At 46.0% G+C, this 22,229-nt stretch overlaps 1 protein-coding gene across 1 annotated transcript in view; it reads right to left on the reverse strand.

Annotated features, from left to right (window-relative positions):
- Window positions 1-3,750: 3,750 nt before the first annotated feature.
- The window catches only part of LOC138480990 (uncharacterized), a 57,265-nt gene continuing 38,786 nt past the window's right edge, over window positions 3,751-22,229 (reverse strand). Inside the window, exons 3-4 of the mRNA XM_069612823.1 lie at window positions 9,180-10,046; window positions 3,751-4,193 (exon numbers count right to left, since the gene is read on the reverse strand). The gene's annotated coding sequence lies outside the window, so the exon portion shown is untranslated. The remainder of the gene's footprint in view (window positions 4,194-9,179; window positions 10,047-22,229) is intronic.

Raw genomic sequence — 22,229 nt, forward strand, 5'->3', positions numbered from 1 at the left:
TGGGATTTGACTTTTATGGACTTCGTTGATTCACGGCGCGTCACCCTTTCTCATAGTGGCCCTGAATCATGCTGTTGTCATCTTCATCTTGTATCCAGGCTTACAACATTATGTGTTACTACCGACTTCTGCAATTCTATTTGCTCTCCCCTCTTGCTTCACCACTCTTTTTGACTGCTTACTCTCTTGTTTTCTCCTCTCCCTTTCTCCCTTTTCCTATCTCCTCCCCTCCTCCCCTTACTTTCTTCTATGCACTTACTCTATCAGAAGTGTCCCTGGACCTAGTATGATAGCAACCTCGTCTGTCTCCTTCCCCCTTACTTGTTTCCCCCCATACACCCTCCAGCACTATCTGAAATGTCGTCAGGACTAGTACAATAGTTGTTTGTTTTGTTCCTCCCCTCCCTTTCTGCACCCCTCTCCCTCATCTTTTGTTTTCTCCGGCTCTATCAGAAATGTCGTCAGGCCTAGTATGGTAGTCACCTGTCTGTTTCCATTTCCTTCCCACTCTCCCCCTCCCTTCCTTATCTATGTCTTAGCTCTTGCACTAGCCTAAATTTCGTCAGGTCGAGTATGATAGTTAATTTCACATCCTTACTGTTCATGGACTGTAAGAATGTCATTGTATTTTCCCTTGTTCCCTCCCTTGCCTTGAAGCGCTTTGAAACACATTGTATATAGGCGCTATATAAATAAACTATCATATCATATCATGTCTCTTAAAACAGTTGATAAAACTGACCTAATAAATGTGTAAATAGGACATTCTGTTGTGGCTGTTTTCTTTTTGCATATAGCATATGAAGGAAGTGTGGTTTGTTTGGGGGTGGCCCAAGGGTTGGGCAGCCTGTGCGATTGCACAAGGCTCTGCACCCATGTTGGCCTAACAGTCCTCCATCCCCTCTGGTTTTGTTAGGAGAAGGGTGCAACCAGAAACAGGCTGATGATACACAGGTGTCCTGGACTACATGAATGGATCTAAAAGTGACCAATGTCCACGGATGTGACCATGATGGAAGAAGCATTAGAGTGGAGGCAGAGAAAGTGAGGGGCAGAGGCAGGTTAGAGGTGAGGGGAAAGGGTTAGCTTGAAGGCAGATGAGATGTAGGTTAAGAGGATAACTTGGAGTCGAGGAGGTAGACTTTCAATTTGGCTTTGAAAAATTGGTGTGGACTGTTCTCGATTGTCCAGGGAAAGGAAGAAAATTCCCTGCAAGTGGAGTAAAAAGAGAGAAATAGCAGAAGCAAGAGGAAGTACAGGGAACGTGAGATGCCACAAAAGTAGTCGAGGAGAAAGAGCAAAGATTACGAGGAGGCTTGTAGAGTTGAATAGATGAGGATAGATACTGTAGTGACTTACAGTGGATAGATTTGTGAACCAGGAGAGGACATTTAAATCTGCCCTGTTATGCATCGTCAGTCATCCAGCCTTGTGATGGTAAGGGGAAGTAGGTGTGAAGTGAGGGAGTTCAAAAAGAGTCCTGGTAGCAAGGTTAATGATCTTGTCGAGAGGACAGAAAGCATAGTTGGTGAGACCAAAGTGGATGCTTGCACAGCAGCCCAATATAGAGAAGACAAGAGTGGTTAAGAGATGCTTGGCAGACTTGAAAGGAAGAAGGTGCCTGATTTTCCTAATATTTAGGTTGAGACCGTTTTGGAAAGGAAAGTAGAGAAGGTGTGCAAAGAGTCACAGGTGGCACTGAGGTTTCTAGCCAAAGAGGAGTAGGGAAGAGTTTCAGGTGGGAACTGGACAGGCAGGGGAGATGAGAGAGAGTACTTGACAGGGAAGAACAGCATTTCTGTTTTCGAAGAGTTTAACATCAGAGAATGCAATGCCATTCAATATTTATTGGCAGAGAGACAGTTTGAAATTGTGATAGAGAGATCAGAGGAGAATTCAGGAAAAGAGAAGATTTGGGTGTCGTCCACGAAAACTTGGTACAAGAAGCTAAAGGGGGAGATTAGTGCCCCAAGAGCAGATGCGTAGAGTGTAAAGAAGAGAGAGCCCAAGACAAAGATTTTTGGAACACCAACAGTTAGAGAAGGGATTTGAGAAGTGTTGTTGTTCCAGCAGACAGAGAATTGCCGGGGTGGTAGGTAGGATTCAACCCAGGTTAGAGCTTGACTGTGAATCCCAAGTGTTAAAGGGAGCAGACAGGTCAACGAGAATTAGGATACAGGATATGTTAGAGGGCTTTGCAGAGGCAATGAAGTTGGAGACAATCATGAGCACAGTTTTTGTGGAGGGGCAGGAGCAGAAACCTGCTTCTAGTGGGTCCTGAAGGTTGTGGATGTCTAAGGAATTGATAAGACAGTTGCACACAACCCTTCCCAGCACTTTGGAGTATTGCGGAAGGAGAGACACAGGAGGAAAGTTTGCCGGAAGGTAAAGGTCAGCCCCTTGCTTTTTTAGGAGAGGGATGACCATGACTGTTTTGAAAATTGAGGGAAAGCACACGGCTTTGAAGGACGAGTTGAAGTACAGTGAGGTGAGAGGCCACTAAAGGGGCATTAGGCTTGACTAGCTGAGTAGTAGGAGGGTATGATGGGGCACAAGAGGGCCTTCATCAGATAAGATGGTACTAATATGTATTGGAATGGAAAATTAAGAGTTCAAAACGTAAAGGACATGATTTGTGAGCTCTGTTGCAGCAGGTTTTAAGAAACGAGTGTCTAGTCACTACATTGGTGAGAAAGGTGGCCAGGAGTTGGTTGCATTACTAGCTTCAGAAAGGTCATAATCAGCAGTTGAATTTTCATGACGATTACTATTGTGTGATGCAAAAACATGTAATTCTTCAAATTAAGTAGCTTCATCCCATGGGGCAAAGTGTTGATATATCTTGACCACTAGGGGGTTTTTAAGAAACCTACATGCATACGTTTGAATTTCAGCACTGTGCTTTCTACTTTGCATAGTCAATAAAATGAGTACCATTTAGTTTTGAATAGTGGCATGTGTTATTTACAATGCAATGAAGATAGCCCACGAAAGCTCAAACTAATGACTAGGCCACAGGAGCGCACAAATTAACACAATTTTGAGAACATTTGCAGCATCCCGGCGAAACAGAATGGCAATAGTTTTGAGCACAGCTTACTAATTATTGCCAATAATGTCATCCTCCTTCGGGTTGCACTCTTTGATCGCTGAAGACCTCCCTTTCCTTGCTGTGTACCTCTGCCTGCAGCCTCTCCCCCAACCCATTGGTTGCTAGCTGTAGCTAGCCCATTCAACCCTCACACGCCCACATGCTGTTCACCACAGACCTGTGTGCCAACAACACTGAATCACAATACTTCCAATCCCAGTTCAGCTTCAGTACCCATAGCAATGCAGATGCAGTGCGAAAGGGAAGCCACATGCAAGTAAAGTAGCCTTCCATTTACTTTTACAGCCATCGGCTCATCCAGCACCCTGACTGGTGCTAAACACTTTAGCATCCTTGGGGGCCTGTAAAACCAGCTTTTAGGTGACCCTCAGACCGCCTTAATGGTTCTTTCTTCACACAGGGTCGTGGTTTCCGGGCACCTAATGGCTGGTATGTCCCCCTGACTCCTGCAATGGTACTCTGATCAAATAAATATACATTCCTTAGTTTACTGGATCGCCTGTCATTGGCAATGTGTATACAGTGTAAGCCCAATCTGTTCAAAAATCCTGCATATACCACTGTTGGTGATCCTGGGCAAATCATTTTATTTTATTTTTATTTTTTATTTACTTGACTCATTTGCATTTACAATTTTTACAAGAGAACTTTGCCTTAACAAAATGAAATTTTTGACGGATTCAAATAATAAGAGTGGAGTTTCCTGTGTCTTCAGCTCAGGTTGTCTCTTCCAAACGAATTTCGTACGGAATATTTGTAAACCATTTTCTAATTACAGATTTAGGTTTCCTGAGCCGACTCCAGACATATATTCTGAAAGAATTGATGTTCTTCTTTTTCCATTCATCAAGTGGCTCCACCATGTCTCCTCTTCGTAAAATCAAAAGGTCTTTGAAAAGGTGTCCCATACGTGTGAGCCTCATTGTAGTTGTTCCGGGCATGACAGTAATAGATGTCTTATCGTTTCAACTTTATCCTTTCTATTACACTTCGACCTTCCTCTCACCGCCAAGATCTATCTTGCTTTGCTTCATCACTCACAATGGGGCATCCTCACAAGTGATTTAGTTCACATGGTATGCTATTAAAAAAAGACGTAATCATGGTTTAATAGTGACATCAAATAATGCACATCACAGTAATCTGTTTCATGGTATAACCAGGTAACTTCTTGTAACATAACTTCCCTCAATGTCTCCAGGTAGAAAATTAGTCGGCCCTGAACGGCAAACACAAACTATCACAGAAATGCACATTTTTGTTTTACTTGTATTAGTAAACAAAATGATGTGGGTAATTCCATTTAAGGAAGGTAAATCTGCTGATCAGGTTTCCTTTTCATAAAATTCCATGCCAAAAGCAGTACCTGATGGCAGCACCTGCCTAACACTGCCACAGAGCAGGTTCAGGTCACAGGCGCCCTCTTGACAGCCAAGTCTCTGCAGCCCAGGGGCTGTTTTTAAGATATGCACCCTTGTTCCAAAATCGGCATAACTCTGAGGATTTTGTCCGGGTGGCATGTTAAACTGTAAAAAAAGTAAGCCATACCTGTGTTAAGGTATGGTGGTCAGCATCTCTCAAAGTTATTTTTTTTTAATGTATTTATTTGCATTTGGTTAACAGATACACCTTTGCAAAAAATAGTCAAAAATGAAAAGAAGTCACACATATTTCACATTTAAGTACAAATCACTATTAGCATTTAACACATTTAAAACAGATTTAAAAATATACAAATTAAAAACATCCAACTCATCGAATTAATTGATTAATTCCAATGTTATAATTAGAATTAGGGTAAGATAAAATAAAAGAAAAGAAAAGAAAAGGAAAGAAAAACCAATAAACCAATGAAAAGAAACATAGTTTCATTTTCTTTCACATAGTACAATCTCCAAGAATCTTAAAATTGTCACATCTAAAGCTAACTCTCGGCTATTTAAAATCTTGGCCCAGAACCAATCTGAATTGAGAAAATTCATATCCTGCACAAAGTGCTAAAAAACGTTAAAGCGAAGATTAGTCCAGGCAGAGCATTGCAACAGGAGATGGCGACTCTACATGTTCTCAAGGATTGCTCAATACCTTTTCTTGCACCTTCGGCTTCCCCAGTGGACAGTGTGGACAGTACATTTTATTTGAAATGTAACATATCGCAACAATGTTTCCTAGACGGATTTTTTTTTAGATAGAAAGGTAAGACATTGGGCCTCATTACGAGTGTGCCGGTCCAGCTGGTCCAGTAACAACGGTGCCGGTAAGCTTACCAGTCCCGTTGTTACCGGACCAGCACACTATGAGTCTGTGGGCAGGTGCCGTCCCGCCCACCAGAGTCAGACCTGCCGCAGACTTTCACAGAAGCACTGGCACTGTTGCCCACAGTGCCAGTATTTCCGTGCTCCCCATTCCCATTGAGTCCTGTAGGACTCAATGGGAATGGGGATTTACATATACCGGCGCCTGACTTCACGGACCCCCGGGGCAGTAATGCCCCGGGGTTTCCGTGAAGTCAGGCGCCGGAAAAAATCACAAGTCTGACAGCAACCTGCTGGTTTTACCAGCACGGTTACTGCCGGACTTGTAATGAGGCCCATTGTGTGCTCTTGTTTCATACTGTAGATTGTAAAATAGATGGTAATTCAGAGCTGCCTCTCTTTTTCTAATCCAATTAAGTTAAAAAATGATTTTCTTTTTATTTACATGGGCCGCTATCAGCTTGTCTATGTTCAAGTTATAGTTACTTAGTCATTTTACACACAAGTTTCAAACTATTCTAGCAGAACTTGAGGTACTACTGAACAATTCAATTTGAAGTTCTGATAGAATACAGTTCACTGGAGGGAGCAAGAAAGCCCTACATAATTGCAATCTCTCATCGTTATCCTAGCCACATTACATTAATATCACACGTGTCAGTCCTGTGGCCCCAGTTCAGGTGTGGAAGGGTTATGTGTATTTGTTCCAGACAATGCTCCCCCTGCCCACTGACAGGACTGTAGCATTGGAAGGTTGCCTTTCTTTGTTCCTTTGTAAGGGCAGGTAACACCCTATGCCCAGGGACAGCCACTCCAAATTAAGCTGGCCTCAGAACAGGCATCAAAGGGCACACCCATCAACAAAGGGCTGGGCCTCACATCAAGGTGCTGCATTTTTAATGGCTCTTGATTCTATTGAGAAGGGAAGGGGCAGGGTTATTGTAGCCAGGGAGACATCTATACAGGTGGGGGAAGATTCTGTAATCTTGTTTCTCTCTGCCTCTCTCTCTTTACTGGCCCCTCCACTTCCTGTAGCACAAGGCCCTTTGGGAGAGATGTCAGAAGGGCAAAGTCCACTCATTCCAAGATCTAAAGCAGGCTATCGTAGATCCAATCACCGGTGGACTTTTGCCTTTAAATGAAGGTGTCTCACACCACTTCTTTGAATCATTTCTGGAATCTAACCCTGGAAAAAGATTTAGCTGGGTCCTGCTGAAAGAGCAGTCCTTTCTAAAGTCCTCCAGTTGTGAGGTGTAGGTAGGTGTTCCAAGGCAGAGGTAAGCTATGTCTGCTAACAATTCACAGGGACCATTGGGGGTAGACCAAGATCTGCATCTCTGCCAGCCACCCTGTTTCCAAAGACCGCACCATGTTGCAGGATCCCAGAAGGTGTGGCCAGCCTCTCCTGTGTTTGGGAGCCCATGAAAATGACTAATCTTGGCCCTTGAGACTCTGGAGTGGAACTCACAGCTCCTGAAAGCACAAACAGCCATGATCTCTTTGTTTTCGGCGCCGACCCACTGCAAGCTGTGATTCAGGCACGTTTGATGCTGAGCGAACCTCCGGGACCCAGCGAAGCTGCCTTTGGCATTCATCTGTCTCTGAAAAGCTCTTTGCTGTTCAACTCTGTTTGCCACTGCTCTATGCCAGCCGAAGCATGTTATTGCCTTGGCTATAGTGACTGAAGTACTAGTGCATTGCTCAAGTCACTGTTTGAAGCACCAGCTTCTTAACTGCCACTCCTGTAAGTCGATTGACCCCAGGCTGGTGTCCCCCAAACAACAGCCTTTGACTCAACTGCACATCCTGGTATCAGCTCACCACTGTAAAGCTTCTACTGTTGGAGTAGACACTTCCAGACCGCAATTACCTTCCATTCAACCTTGACTAGATACCAGGTTACCGCTGGACAACCATGACTGAGGCATCCTCCAACCAAAAAGAAGCTGTGAATGACACAGAGAAGCCTGGTTTGACGCTGTCGAACTGCCAAGACATTGGCAAATGTATTGCTGACTAAGATCTGCCCGCCTGGTCCATCTTTGGGCACTAGAGACTGGCTATGTCAGTTTAATCCCTTTTGCAACCTCAAGAAATATCCTTTTTGACCATTGTGGTCTTTTAATTGCCACCCCCTACCCCCAGTCTCATTACCCAGAGTGCTGCATCTATTCTCTCTTTGCATATTCTGTGTTCTTTCCCCAGGAGTTTTGACAGTGTTTTCTGGTCAGTTATTATTGTACATGGTGTGTCTGATTAAAGTAATACATTTTTATAGAACTTTGATTGGACATTCCTCTTTATTTTGGACTATTGTACTTTGCTGTTTGGGTTGCTACTGAACAACATTCACACCCCTTTCAAGAGTATAGCCTTCTCTCAGCCCACATTACCACTAATGCCACAAAGGTGTAGTCAGGGGTCACTAATTAGTGCATAATAAAAACTATGTAATCAAAAATTAAGCACAAACCGGGCAAGAAGCAAAGCTGTTTATTACAGCTGGGTGAGCACAAGTCAAACAGAACCGTGGATTAGCTCTGATCAAGAGGCTGACATCTGACCGGACTATGAACAGCAGTTTTATAATAAGAAATACAATAGTCAGAAGTCAGGAGAAACACTTGCAAGTTGGAAGATTTGTTTTTTCTGTGCTTCCCAGGGATTTGATTGGTTTGCAAGCTCCTCCTCTTCCTCAATATTTACATTAATTAGTGAAAGCGTCATTATAGCAAACAGTTCAATAGTTTCCCATCACCTCACCTCCCCATATGGTACCACATGTTATTCACAACCCACCCTGGAACATCTTGTTATTAATGAAGCAACATTTGACCGCCAGAACTTTAATATACTGCCATTGGTCAGCACCATTGAGAACGGGACACAAGACACCCTGCAGCTGGTAGGAAAGGGGACATTCACATGATATCTGTTAGATAATGACCATTGCGGACTCTGTGGTATATACTTTGAGGGCTGGCTCCCTCGTCAGAGCTTAGTAATTTACCGTCTGATTGGTCCTCCCAGGAACGCCGCTTTGTCCAGTGTTCCTTTCCAACTGCGGTCTGCCGATGGGCCTCGCCAGTCTTGTGACCCGCACACTGGCGCACTGGTATACAGCCACCCTCCCCCCAACCGTGCAGGGCGGCTTGTTTGTCCAACTGCCCTGCAGTTACCTCACCCAGTTTCGTTTGTCTTAATTCCCATATGATGAGCAAATTGACCCCCCCCCTGCACATCCCTGTCATTGTGTTTAAAATGGAAATGTTCCCAGATCCAGCCCGCTCCTAGGGATTTCCCACTATGTTTATTTGTGATTGTGCTATTTTTGTCCCTCCCCTCCTTTAGCTAATCATACAGCAATGTGTTGGACCAAGTTTACACCCAATGTATCGTTACCCACTACCATTCCGGGTGAAGTCCTTTATACAGTGTGTCGGTGGCTCAGAGTATCTGTGTTATTTCCGATGTGGCCACCCCCACCATATATCTTCTTTACTCCTGTAGTTGGTAGGTGCGCCCCCCTAGCTGGTGCTGAATTAACACCTTTAACACATTCCCCCTTCGATCGATCTTTCGGTCAATACTTCTGCCCCTTTCATTTCTTTTTCTTTACGCACCCACTCCCTTGTTATCCTGGTCATGTCCCCCTCTTCCTCGTACCTGTCCAGGTATTCCCCAAAAATCAATATTTTTGTCCCATCAGGCGAACAGTCCCCCCCATAATGCATGGTAATTCTCTAAGTCTGGTTGTGGTGCTGAAAATATTATTTCTTCTTCATTCTCCCTCTTGCTCACACTGGGCTTACCTAATTCCTCCTTAGCTTGCATTTTTTTCATTGCCATTGCTTTCCCTTTCTTGTGCTGGTGGCATTCATACCACTGGATGATCCGACGACCGATGCAGGTGACGATGAGCATTGCGACGGGCAGAGGGACAGTTATTTTCAACATAGCCACAAGCCAGTTGGGTGCCCAGGTGAACGATGAATCCAACCAAGATACCAATGAAATGTCTTTCTCCTCGTTCGTCATTCTCTCACCTGTTGCTCTTATTTCCTCTACCACCTCTGGGATTGTTCCATTGGTAGTGTCATTGGTTGGAATTGTGGTAAAGCATGAGCTGCATATCTCATGACAGACCCCTCCATCCACTGCCATCATAAGATCAAGAATGAAATAGTTTTGGAGGGTCACCAACAGTAGAACCTGTAATTCTTCATGCACCACGTTGAGTCCCTTTTCAGTTGCATTTGCCAGTTGGAGCAGTTTGTAGCGGGTGATCTGCAGCCATTTTGCATTGTCTGCAACCTGCACCCCAGGTACCAGGAGAGAAGTAAAGAAAACAGATCCTGAACTGAACAGTTTCAAATGCAATGGAATGTTCTATCCGCTCTTGGTGGACTCTGCCGAGATATAGTTACTACTGGACCTTTTCTTCCTTGTTACCTTATGCTGGTTTGTTTGTTTTTCTGCTGCCGTTTTCTCCTTAGTCATGGACAGCCCAGTCAGCGATATCAAGTCTGCACACGACACCACTAATGTTGTGTTATGAAGAGTTAACAGTGCACATATTCCCTTTCAATCTGGCGGTAGTTGGGTGTATGCTCTTGTTCCGCGATGTCATCTTCCTCCTGCAGCCGGTATTCATCCCCAGCATTATTGTTCCGTTGGCCCTAAAACATAGAGAATATTGTGTCAGTGGCTTTATGTTTTATATGTTTCTGGACATGTGTTTTCATTTATCAACGTCAAAGCATGTATATAACTGATCCAAATGTTCTTACATCGACCATTAATTTTCTTAACCACCCTTCCTTCAAAGCCCACCAACCCTTCTGCATGGCACTGTGCCAAACCTCTTACCCATTTTCCGTTGTGTAACACCGAACCCTGGATTTGCATCAAGGGCCTGGTGTGGCACCATGGCACATAATTTCCTGTGGAGGTTTTACAATATATTCTTTTATGGACAGCAGCCATCTGTTTTCCCTTTTGGGTCCCCTCTGTTACATATTCCCGAACCATGTATTTCTTTTTCTCCTCAAGGGCCAAGCTTTCCAGTTGTATAAGGTTGTCCTTGTATATCTCTTCCCTCTCATCAATCCACTTTACTCTACCGTATGTCCCTGGAACATACCCCTGGTTCTTCACAAGGCCAGATGTGCCAGACACCCCCCTCTTCTGCTGTCATCTCTTGTGCGAAGAATTGCTTTGGCGTTCCTGTGAGGTGTGGAATCCGTGAGCACACATAGCAGATATCATTGGTGCTCCCCTGTCCCACTTTCTTCATTTCCCCATACCATATATTTTCTCAGGCTAGATCTACTCATTCCCTGACAGTGTTTAATAATTCCAGTCTGCTAGCCACACTTCTCTTAGTGCGTGTTTCCCTTTCAGCACTTGCTGATGGGCTCAATTTATCTGTATGTGCTAAATACCAGAAGAGAAGAAGAAGACAGAAAACAAAGATGCAGAACAGAAGAATATATTTTACTTTTGCCATACTCTTCTCATCACTCGCCGCCCCTTTTCTTTTTCCTTGTCCCTCGTCCATCTTCATTGTGGGTTTCCTATAACACCTTATTATAGTACAAAATGTTAATGTAAATTGGGTTATACTTCCTGTCAAGTCACTCCTCCTCTTTACAACGTGCTGCTGGTATCTCGTCGAACATCAGTGTCATGAATCCAAGCACAAAGTTATTTTATCTTCACTGCTGTGGGTGTTGAGAAGATTACTTCAAACGGCCCACAAAACCGAGTGTTTGTGGAAATGCTTCTGCACTCTCTTCAATGTTGGTTGGTGTGCTTGTGGATTGCTGGATTTGGTGGGAAATGTAGCGAAGCACATTTGCCATCTCAGTCAGATATTTTTTCAGTTCCTTTCTAATTATTTATGAGCTAGAGTTAGCATCTGAAATTTAACATGAAGTAGGGACAGGCACATGCATTCTCCTTCCTGGTACATTTTCATGCGTACTCAGGTGGTGGTCCACAGAAGCTGTTTTCAGAGGGCAAAGAGTGCAAGAGGAAGGCAAAAAATCCAGTTTTGACACATAGGGGGTCAATACGACATTGGAGGTAACCATGGCGCAATTTGCGGCATGGCTACCTCCATTCCGGTTACCGGGTCAGGGTTCCCTGAATGGGGAAGTACCAGACCATTCCAACCTTGGAGGGCCCGGTATTTCCCCATTCAGGGAACCCGGGCCCGGTCCATCCCCATTCATATTTTAGCCCCCATAGGGTTCAATGGGAATGGGGAGGATGCTAACAACGGGCCCGTTGTTAGCACCCTGGTCTGCTAGCGGGACCTGCTAAGGGCACCAGGTTTTACCAGGCGCCCTTTGCGGATCCCACGAGCAGACTCGTAATAGGGCGGTAAGGGGTTAACGCCGCCAGCACCTTTACCGGCGCCGATAACCCCTTAACGCCAACCTCAGAATGAGGCCCATCGTATTTATTAGCTTATCCAAGCGTTCTTTTAGTAAGCCATTTATCCTTCCACAATTCCGTTCACCTGCGGCTGGTAAACTGTACAAAGTTTGTATTTAATTCCTAGGAAACGTGTTATCTCCTTAAAGACATCATTGGCGAAGTGCTGACCATTATCTGATCTTATCTCTTCACATATGCCCCATCTTAGGAATACTTCCCTCACAAGAAACTTTGCAGAGGATTTGATATCATTCTTTGCACAGGGTCCTGCCTCAAGCCAACATGAAAATGGACACACTACTACTATTAGGTACCTGTAGGAGGCACATCTCTCTTGCATGTTGACATAGTCAATATGCAAGTGCCGGAAGGTCCCTTCCGGCTGTGGTATTGTTCCCCTTAAGGTTTTCAATGTGTGACCAGACAGAAACTATTTGCAAACCATACAATTTCCCACAAACTCATTTACTTGCTCATGCATTTTTGGAACTTACCATCCCTCACTCAGCTCTGCTGCTAAGCTCTCTTTGGATGCATGAGCAGGGAAATGCAGCTGTTCTAAAGCTACATTTAACAGTTTTTTGGGCGTCACAGGGTTTCCTGTGCTATTTTGCCACCAAATCAGGTCGGTTGGTGACAGTGAACACCCTCTTTGTATCCATAATTCTTTTTCCTCTTTTGGCACTTGTCCTTGTAATTCTACTATGTCTACTATGGGGATCATATGGAAACTTTCCTCTCTTTCTTCCTCCCCACACTTCTTTCTTTACGCTGCGATCAGTGGCACCCTTTCCCCTTCCTCTAGGTACCCCAGCACTCCACCTTCCTTTGGTAAATATGCTGCTGCCTTTGCCGCTCTGTCAGCCATTGTGTTCCCCATTGATACCCTGTCTTGTTTTCCTGTATGGGCGGTGCATTTTATTATTTCCACCTCTAATGGAGCATTTAATGCCTCAATTAATTTCCTTAATAGTTCACAAACTGTGCAACAAGCAATGCTGTTTATTACAGCTGGTTGAGCACAAATCAAACAGAACAGTGGATTAGCTCTGATCGAGAGGCTGACATCTGAATGGACTATGAACAGTAGTTTTATAACAAGAAATACAATAGTCGGAAGTCAGAAGAAACACTTTCAAGTTGGAGAATTCTTTTCTTCTGTGCTTCCCAGGGATTTGATTGGCTTGCAAACTCCTCCTCCTCCTCGATAGTTACATTAATTAGTGAAAGTGTCATTAGAGCAAACAGTTCAATAATTCCCAATCACATAACCTCCCCATTTGGTACCACATTTTATTCATAACACACCAGGGGACATCTTGTTATTAATGAAGCAACATTTGTGATGACTGCCGGAAATTTAATATGCTGCCATTGGTCAGCACCATTGAGAATGGGACACAAAACACCCAGCAGCTGGTGGGAAATGGAGCGTTCTCACGATACCTGTTATAATATGACCATTGCAGGCTCTGTGGTAGATACTTTGAGGGCTGGCCCCCTTGTCAGAGCTTAGGAACTTACTGTCTGATTGGTACTCCAAGGAACGCCACTCCATCCAGTGTTCCTTTTCCACTGCCACCTGCCGATGGGCCTCTGCAGTCATGTGACCCGCACACTGGTACAGAGCCACCCTCTCCGCTACCCCACAGGGTGGCTGGTTTAGCTGACTGCCCTGCAGTTCCCTCACCCAGTTCCGGTTGTCTTGATTCCCATATGATGAGTATTTTGAGCCCCCCGCTCCCCTTTGCACATCCCTGTCATTGTGGCTACGTGTTTTAAATTAAAATGTTTTCCAGCCCGCTCCGAGGGATTTCCCACTAGGCGTATTTTTGATTGTGCTATTTTTGTCCCTCCCCTTCTTTAGCTAATCATAGAGCAATGTGTTGGACCAAGTTTACATCCAATGTATCGCTAACCCCTACCATTCCCAGTGAATTCCTGTATACAGTGTATCGGTGGCTCTGAGTATCTGTGTTATTCCCCATGTGGATACCCCCACTGTGCATCTTCTTTACTCCTGTAGTTGGTAGGTGTGTCCCCCTATCTGGTGCTGAATTAGCTCATTTAGCTCATTTAACACAGAGCTATATCTCTTTACTGTGCCTCTTTTACCTCTATGATTGTGTTGGCTGTTTGTTTGTTGAGAGTTTGTAGGCTGATTTATTTATTGAGTCTTTTTTATAACTCACTTAATAGAGATACGAGATACGTGGTCTTGCTTCCAAGATCAGCATGTTGCCCCTGTGATTGGGCACTTTAGCCTCTACTGATCCTTGTACTCCTGTAGGGTAGAAGACAATTCGTCACAAGCAGCACATAAATGGGCCGTAACACTTCAAAAGACTGCAGCCTTCTACATGAAGCGCAGGCTGCTTTTCAGTACAGTGGCAGCGACACCGGAATACAGAAAAAGCAAAAGCATCAGATACTTGTTGTAGCTGTCCACACTGGTATATATGTCCTGCAATGTAGAGCCATTTTTTGCTTAGGGTGAGTAGTGTGAACAATTAAAACTGGAGAGCCCAACTTACATTATTCGCTCAAAAGGGTTTCAAATGTAAAATTCTGAACATACTTATGTTCCCATAATGCTCTGCTTTTATGCAAATCGCCAGGATTAGTTTTTTTGTAGAGATGCTCTGATTACTTACTGTAAACTTCATTACTCCTAGTACAACTCTTCCTCGTCACAGTACTTTCCTCATGAGGCCCTGCCTCTGATACAGGAACTTCTTTATTTATTTTCTTCATATAACTCCTCCCCGCACCCAGTACTGCAGTTCATTAGTACCAAGCCAGAGCTTGGGACTCTTCCTGCAAGGAGGGACAGGAGGGTCGCCCAGCACTGTGACGAGGAAGAGTAGGACTAGGTGTAATAAAGATTACCAGTAAGTAATCAGAGCATTACCTCCACGTCCACTCTTCCTCGTCCCAGTACTTACCTCATGAGGAATACCAGAGCAGCAACGGAGAGGTACCAAAGAGACACACAGACACAGAAGTTCAGTAACAAAACGGACAACTTTAATGACCCTGAACTTATATACCAAAAGACAAAACTCCAGGCCCAAAAGACCCATCAGTTGAGTGGTAGACATTGAACTGTTGGTGGTTGATTAAGGTATCCTGATCAGCCCAGGTAGCAGCCCTACCTACACATTTCCTGCAGGGAAACCCCTCACGCATCTGCCCAGGAAGCAGCCACACCCCTGGTTGAACGATCCTGAGCATGGTCGGGCACAGGCAAACCAGAAGCTACATATGCCATGGAAATCACCGTATGGATCCATCTGCTAACGGAAACCACAGAGATTTTCCGCCCAGCACCTGCAGTGCCAAAAGTAACCAACAGGCTATCAGACTGCTGACAGGGGGCAGGCATTAATGGAATGCCAGGCCACCTCGTCCGGCATCTGCGGATCCTGAAAAAACACTGGAAGAACCAGATCATGCAACATATGAAACCTAGACACGACCCTGGGCAAAACTTAGGATCACATCTCAACATAACAGAGTCAGGAAGAGTTCCCAAAAAAGGGGCCCGACACAACAAAGCCTTTAGTTCCCCCAACCTGTGGGCAGACTTATTAGCTATCAGAAAAGCAGTCTTCAACGTGAGGTGCTTGAGATTAGTCTCAGACAGGGGCTCAAATGGAGGCCCTTGAAGGGCCTGTAAGAGAAGAGGAAGATCCCAGGGGGCAGGTCCTTATAGGCACACGGACGGGAGATAGAGAGACTGTGTCAAAACCTTCCCACCAAGACCTCCCCTTCCAGATGGCGATCAGAACCCCCATAGAGTCAAAGGCCTTCGAGCCGTATGGATCGAGTCCACCACAGGACCCGAGAAACCTTGGGCTACTAACCGGAACCGTGCAATCGCCAAACTGCCCATTGAATCTGCCTGACCTTGAACCCCAACCCCGTCTGCAGGGTACACGAACACCTCGGAACCAACCAAGGAGCCTGAGACCAAAGTTCCAGAAGCGAGGGAAACCAGCTGCACCAAGGCCAAAGGAGCAACCAAAAGCACCTTCGCCCCGCTGTCCCTGATGCACTGAACCACCCGGGGAAGGAGGGGAAGAGGAGGAAAAGCATAAAAGAGACCCAGAGGCCATGCACTATTCAGGGCATCCACACCCCATGCTCCCCTGTTTAGAATTCAGGAGCAGAAGAGAGGTACTCCCTCCAAGACTTGAGAATTAAAGAGATCCAGCACTGGGTGCTCGAACCTGTTGCAGATTTCGGCAAACACCTGGTCCAACATAACTAATTCCACTGGGGAGGGGAAATGACAGCTGAGCCTTTCCGCCCGGAAATTGTCCACTCATCTGACATGAGTGGCCCTCAGGAATAGCAGTTATGCCTCCCCCCAAGTGCCAATCTGGGCAGCCAGAGCATTCAACGAGCAGCTGGACCCACTGTGCCGGTTGACATAGGCCAATGCGTGGTATTGTCCCTCTGGGCCACCACTGCTTGACCCTCCAGGAACTTCTAAAAAAAAAAAACAGGGCCCTGAGAATGGCACACGCCTCTTTCTAGTTGGAGGACTGATGAAGATCCTCCGGAGCCCACAAACCCTGAGCCGAGTAGACACCTATCGTGGCACCCCATCCCTGCCCGCTGGCGTCTGTAGTAAGAATGGTCTGTATGGGCCAAACCAGGGCCACCCCGCCCGGAGATTCGGAACCTGCAACCACCACAGCAAGCCGGCGTCCAGATCCTGTGACACCAGAATCATGGCCTTGTAAGCCTGAGACACCGGGAGCCAGCGGGGTAGGAGGTAACACACTAGGGGACGCAAATGAAGACGAGCCCAAGGGACTAGAAACACGCAAGAGGACATGTGCCCCTGCAGCATGAGCAACAGGCGAGTCGAGACCCTCCACCGCCGGAGAACCCTGTCCAGGATAGACAGCAGGCGCAGGACCCTCTTCAGAGACAGAAACACCCGCCCCAACCTGGTACACATCTGAGCCCGATGAACATCAGATCCTGGGAGGGCTCTAGGTGGGACTTCTGCCAATTAACCAGAAACCCCAAGGCCCGCAATGCCTGGCAAACCAACTGGACATGTCTGTCCGCCAGAGGTCCGCCTTGATTAATCAATCATCCAGGTAGGGAATAATCTGGATGCCCCTCAGGTGGAGGCGCACCACCAGGGGAACCACCAGCTTGGTGAATACCATGAAAACCGGAAGAACTTCATATGGCAAGGCAGGAGAGACAGGTGGTAATAGGCATCCTGGAGATCCAGGGACGCCATCCAGTCCCCTCTATGCAACATCGGAAGAATGTTCTGCAAAGTCTCCATTTTGAACTGCTCCTTCCGGACAAAACAGTTCAGAGCTTTGAGATCCAGGATGAGACGAAACTTCCCTAAGGTTTGGGCACCAGAAACACCCTTGAATAAAAACCCTGGCCCTGCTGGTGAAGAAGAACAGGAATGACCGCCTCCTTGATCAACAATTCTGACAGAGCCGATGCCATCGCCAATTTCTTTCCCTGGGAGCGGGGAACAACAGTCCGTACCAAAGAGCCTGGACAGGGGTTGACAGAAAATCCACATGATAACCCCCTCGAACAGTGACCAGAGCCCAAGAATCTGAGCACCACTGGGCCCATACTGGAAAAAACCTCTGGAGACGACTGCCCACCGCCTTCACCACACCATTAGGACTTCTGAATCGGGCCAGGCCGAGAAGGAGGAGGCCCACGGCCCCCTCGGGCCTTCCAAAAAGACAGCGAGAAGGAACCAGAGAAAGACTGTCTGGCCTTGATTCTTGCTCCAGAAGAGGATGTCTTGGCTGATGATGTTCCGCCAGTTTATCTGCATGTTTATCGGCCCGAAACACCTGATGTATCTTATCCTCAAGGGAGTCACCAAAGAGTTTGGAACCTTCAGACGGAGGTTTAAGGGCAACCATCTTCTAAGAGCCTTCCGTCTTTCAGTCACGCCAATAAACATTCCTCAGTACCAACACGCCAGCACCCAGGCCCATGGTCGATTCACAGACCCCATCATATGACGGATCAGACAAGAGTTCCACCTGCCACTGCATATCTGGCAAAAGAGGAGCACAGTCAGAACCCCTTTCCACTGCATTTATCAACTTTTTCAACCCACTGAACACTGTTTCCGCAGTGTAGGAACCATAGATACTTGCCCTGAGGGCCAAAGGAGCACCTGCATGAACCTTCTTCAGACTGGAGTTCACCCTACGGTCTACCGGGTCTCGCACTGCTGCCTCCTCAGCTGACATAGAGGAGGGACCCTCTAGACTGTCAAGGATATAATCCACCGCAACTGTGTCCGAAAGCAACTTCTCACTCCCCTTATGAGGATAGAGTTTGACCATAAAACTGGGCATGGCAATCCTTCCTGGATCACGTCATTCTCGCAGAACTTTAGAACTGATATCCAAGACCAAAGACAACCCCATATAATGGGTGTGTTTGTACTGCCGAATGGTAGGATCCACCCCTTCACACTGGGCCAAGGGCTCTGAAAATCCCATATGTTTCCCAGACTTGAGTCAGCACTTCTTCCACGTATTTCCCTTCAGATTCAGGCAACGAGGACCGGGACTCTGTGGGGGAAAACTCGGCCTCAGAGGAGGAGGATGAAGAAGATGACAAGCCCCGGCACTTACGTCCATTCTTGGATTGAAGGAGCAATTTCTTAAAGTTGTTTCTAGTCAAGGAAACATGTCTGGACTCTGTCCTCTTCCTAAAATGATGATGACCGGAATGGTCAGAGGAAGATGAAGAAGAGGACACCACAAGGTGCCTCAGCTTTCTGGTGTGCTTCCCATAGTACAGCCACAAAGCACAGCAGAGACACACTGAACTAAAGGCCCTCCTGAAATACCCCTGCCAGAGGGGATGGGGAGCCCGGAGGACCTGCACCAATGAGAGAGACCAACCAATTAATCCCCCGGCAACCGGCAGCTCTGTGCACTCTGAGGCACCAGGAGGTGATCCCAACCCGCCCCTGGGAGCCTACGTGCACAAGCATCAACTTCAATAAACACAGAAGCGAAAAGGCTGCCGACCGCCACCAACAAGAGCCATGGTGACTGCAGCGAGCCCCTTACCGTAGCTCTGGTCTCGTTACACCGGGACAGCTACGCCGTCCTCGCCGGGCCTCAAAGCCCCCATCAGCCCAGGAGAGATGGCTCCCACTCCACCGGCACCCAAGCCCCGCAGGGAATCCAGGACCATGCCACCCCCTGCAGGTCACTGAAGCCTCGCAAATGGAACGGTCAGGGGCCCCGGTGCCCCGCACCCGGAAGAGAGTAAATGACCCTGCTGGATGCAGGAAAAGTTGAACTGGAGTACTGGGTGCGGGGAGGAGTTATATGAAGAAAATAAAGAAGGTCCTGTATTGGAGGCGGGGCCTCATGAGCTAAGTACTGGGAAGAAGAAGAGTGGACTTGGAGATAATACTGTTGCATAAACTGGCCTAGGGCCACGCCCCTCTGGCCTTCCTTTTCGTCCCCACAGCCCCGCCTCTCCAAGGATGAGAGGGCTCCCCCAATAAATGTTTCCTATTTCCAGCACTGGTCACAAGCACCATTTTTGAAATGCTAATTTCGTTAATATAAAATGTAGCTTTCGTGTGTAAAACATGTTTCTCCACTTCCACAAAACTGTAGCATATATGATCGCAAACAAAACACATTATTAACACATTCTCATTTGTTCATTCAAAATGAAGCTTTTATGTCTATAAATAAAAGAGCCACTTCGCCTTTGTATGCCGTAAATAAATGCAGACTGAATCATGTGTAAAACAAAGGCAGTTTCTCCACTTCCACAAAACTGTAGCATATATGATCGCAAACAAAACACATTATTACCACATTCTCATTTGTTCATTCAAAATGAAGCTTTCGTGTATATAAATAAAAGAGCCACTTCGCCTTTGTATGCCGAAAATAAATGCAGACTGAATAATGGGGGACACGACTATCACACAGATGAATGCTCATTTTGTAATTAATGTGGGATACTTGGTTGAAACACTGGCTGCTTCTCCTCTCCACCGCCAGTGCATACATGATTCTATGTCAAGACTGGAGGCTCGGATTATGCTTCTCTTTCATTTTTACTACTCCAGCAGCAACATGACAACCAATAATATAACTGATAAAAAAGTTCAAAGAACTACAATATCCATTGAAACAGAATCTTTGGTAGTCCTGATATTATTGGTCTTCAAACTGACCACGTGACAAACTTGACCAATCAGTACAGTCCTTATCCATAACCACACTGTACCTTCTCCTCTATTTCCTCTTTCTTTGCTGCTCGGCTGCGAGTTAAGTGCTTTTTTCACAAGAGACCACTATTTTTGCCCCATACTTGAATCACTACAGTGATGGTAAGAATTTTAATCAACATTTTCTAAGGTGAAATGCACTTGGTAAAAGAAAATAAATCTGATTTTGCTTAAAATTGAAGATGGCATATTAACTAAATAGATTTGATCAGTAGGCCATTGATGAGTAACAACATACTATCTATTAAATACTGTACAGTCAATGTTATGTATAACACCAGCATGTGACATTTAACATGCAACTAATCAGGGGAGTTGCTAGTTCTGGAAAAGATCCGGGGCTACGCTAATGTCGGAACTGTTGGGACTGGGGGCTAGCTAGCCTTTTGGTTGTAGCTCCTGAGATTCTATCCGGGGCTACAACCAAAAGACCAGGGGCTATAGCCCCCTGAGCCCCCCCTAGCAACGCCTCTGCAACTAATCCCAGATTTTTGCTTAATCTTTTCCTTGTACCTTTCTTATTTCCAATTAATCCTATCCTTCACCCTCCCTAATCTGTCAATACATGTATTGTATAATCATTGAGCAATGAACAGTGACATTATGACTATGAGATATGCCCTGTTTTGAGAAAGGCTCAGCATGAGCCAAAACACATGTCAATAAAAAGGGCTCTCCCACAGGAGTTTTGTGACATACAAATGGTTTGCACTCATCATTTCAGTGGATCAAATTCTGTAATATTTCTAAATATGTGAGGCGCAGTCACGGTGTGAAATTTTCAGAAACTTGTCTCAAATCTCGAAGAAGGGGTAGTGGTTACTCCAAATTATCCTTCACATAGACGCAACACTTGAGATTTGCAACATTTAAAAGGGGGGCAAGCCCTAGGAGGTTGACCCCAAACAACTACCCAATCATAGTATGCTTTTTTTCATTACTCTTATTACATGGGTTACATGCTAATGTATTGTGATTGATGTTCATGTGTAGGGGCAGACATGCACGCGTGCGCGCAGTGTAGAGATTTTCGCAGAGCGTATCCACATTTCGTGGTATCAAGAGTTGCGGTCGCGACGGGGCTTGTGCTCCGGTGACCGCAACCATAAGGTAAAACCCATAGTGGGGCACCACAGCTACAGAAGAGGGAGCACCACAGGACCATGTAGTTCCGGTGCTCCCTTCTTTCCACTGACCGTTGGTGAAGGTTAAATCTTTTCAATTGATCGCTCCGTGACCATATGCAGATATTACAGAGTCCAAAGGCTATAACCCGCTCGATACATTAGAGTACAACGTTCTATGAAATCGCCACCCACGATTAGCGAATGCAGCGCCCCTACAGGCCACCGTGATCAGCAAACGCAGCACCCCTGCAGGCCACAGAGAGTCAACGCAGCTCTCATATTGATGGGTAAAACCTGTTAATATTATATACATATATACAAGTCAGGTGATTTATATCAGAACATATATATATATATGTATATATATACAATCTCTAAGAGATAACCATTATAATTCCTGGTATAATATGATATGATATGATATGATATGGTATTTGTAACGCGCCTATACACAAGTGTTTCAAGGCGCGATACAATCCCCAGTGTTCTGTGCTGACATGATGTTACATTTCCCAAGCACAGACCTGCAGTACCTGCCTTTACCGGGAAATACATGCGAGGGACGGCGCGCTCCAGATCCTCGTTATGGTTCAGGTATCGGTTGCCATGGCGTCTGGCCATGCAGCGGAGGACGCCAGGTCAGCTGAGGTGTTCCGTGCACGAAGAGCGCGTAAGGAGGCCCCGACCCCTGCACCATAAAAAACGGCTTTCCATTCCGCCAGGGGGTTGCCGGCGTCTTTGGGGGCGGATGCTGTTACATTTCCCCGGCACAGACCTGCAGTACCTGCCTTTTCTGGGAAATACATGCGAGGGACGGTGCGCTCCAGATCCTTGTTATGATTCAGGTATCGGTTGCAGCGGAGGACGCCAGGTCAGCTGAGGCGTTCCGCGCATGAAGAGCACGTGAGAAGGCCCCGCCCCCATGCACCATAACAACCGAAGAGCTCAAACAACTAGTTGCTGCTAATTGTTGCGTTACTCTTCTTCGGTTATTTCCCGCTCCTGGA

This window comes from Ambystoma mexicanum, chromosome 5p, assembly GCF_040938575.1.
Source record: "Ambystoma mexicanum isolate Mex_15411 chromosome 5p, UKY_AmexF1_1, whole genome shotgun sequence".
NCBI lineage: Eukaryota > Metazoa > Chordata > Amphibia > Caudata > Ambystomatidae > Ambystoma > Ambystoma mexicanum.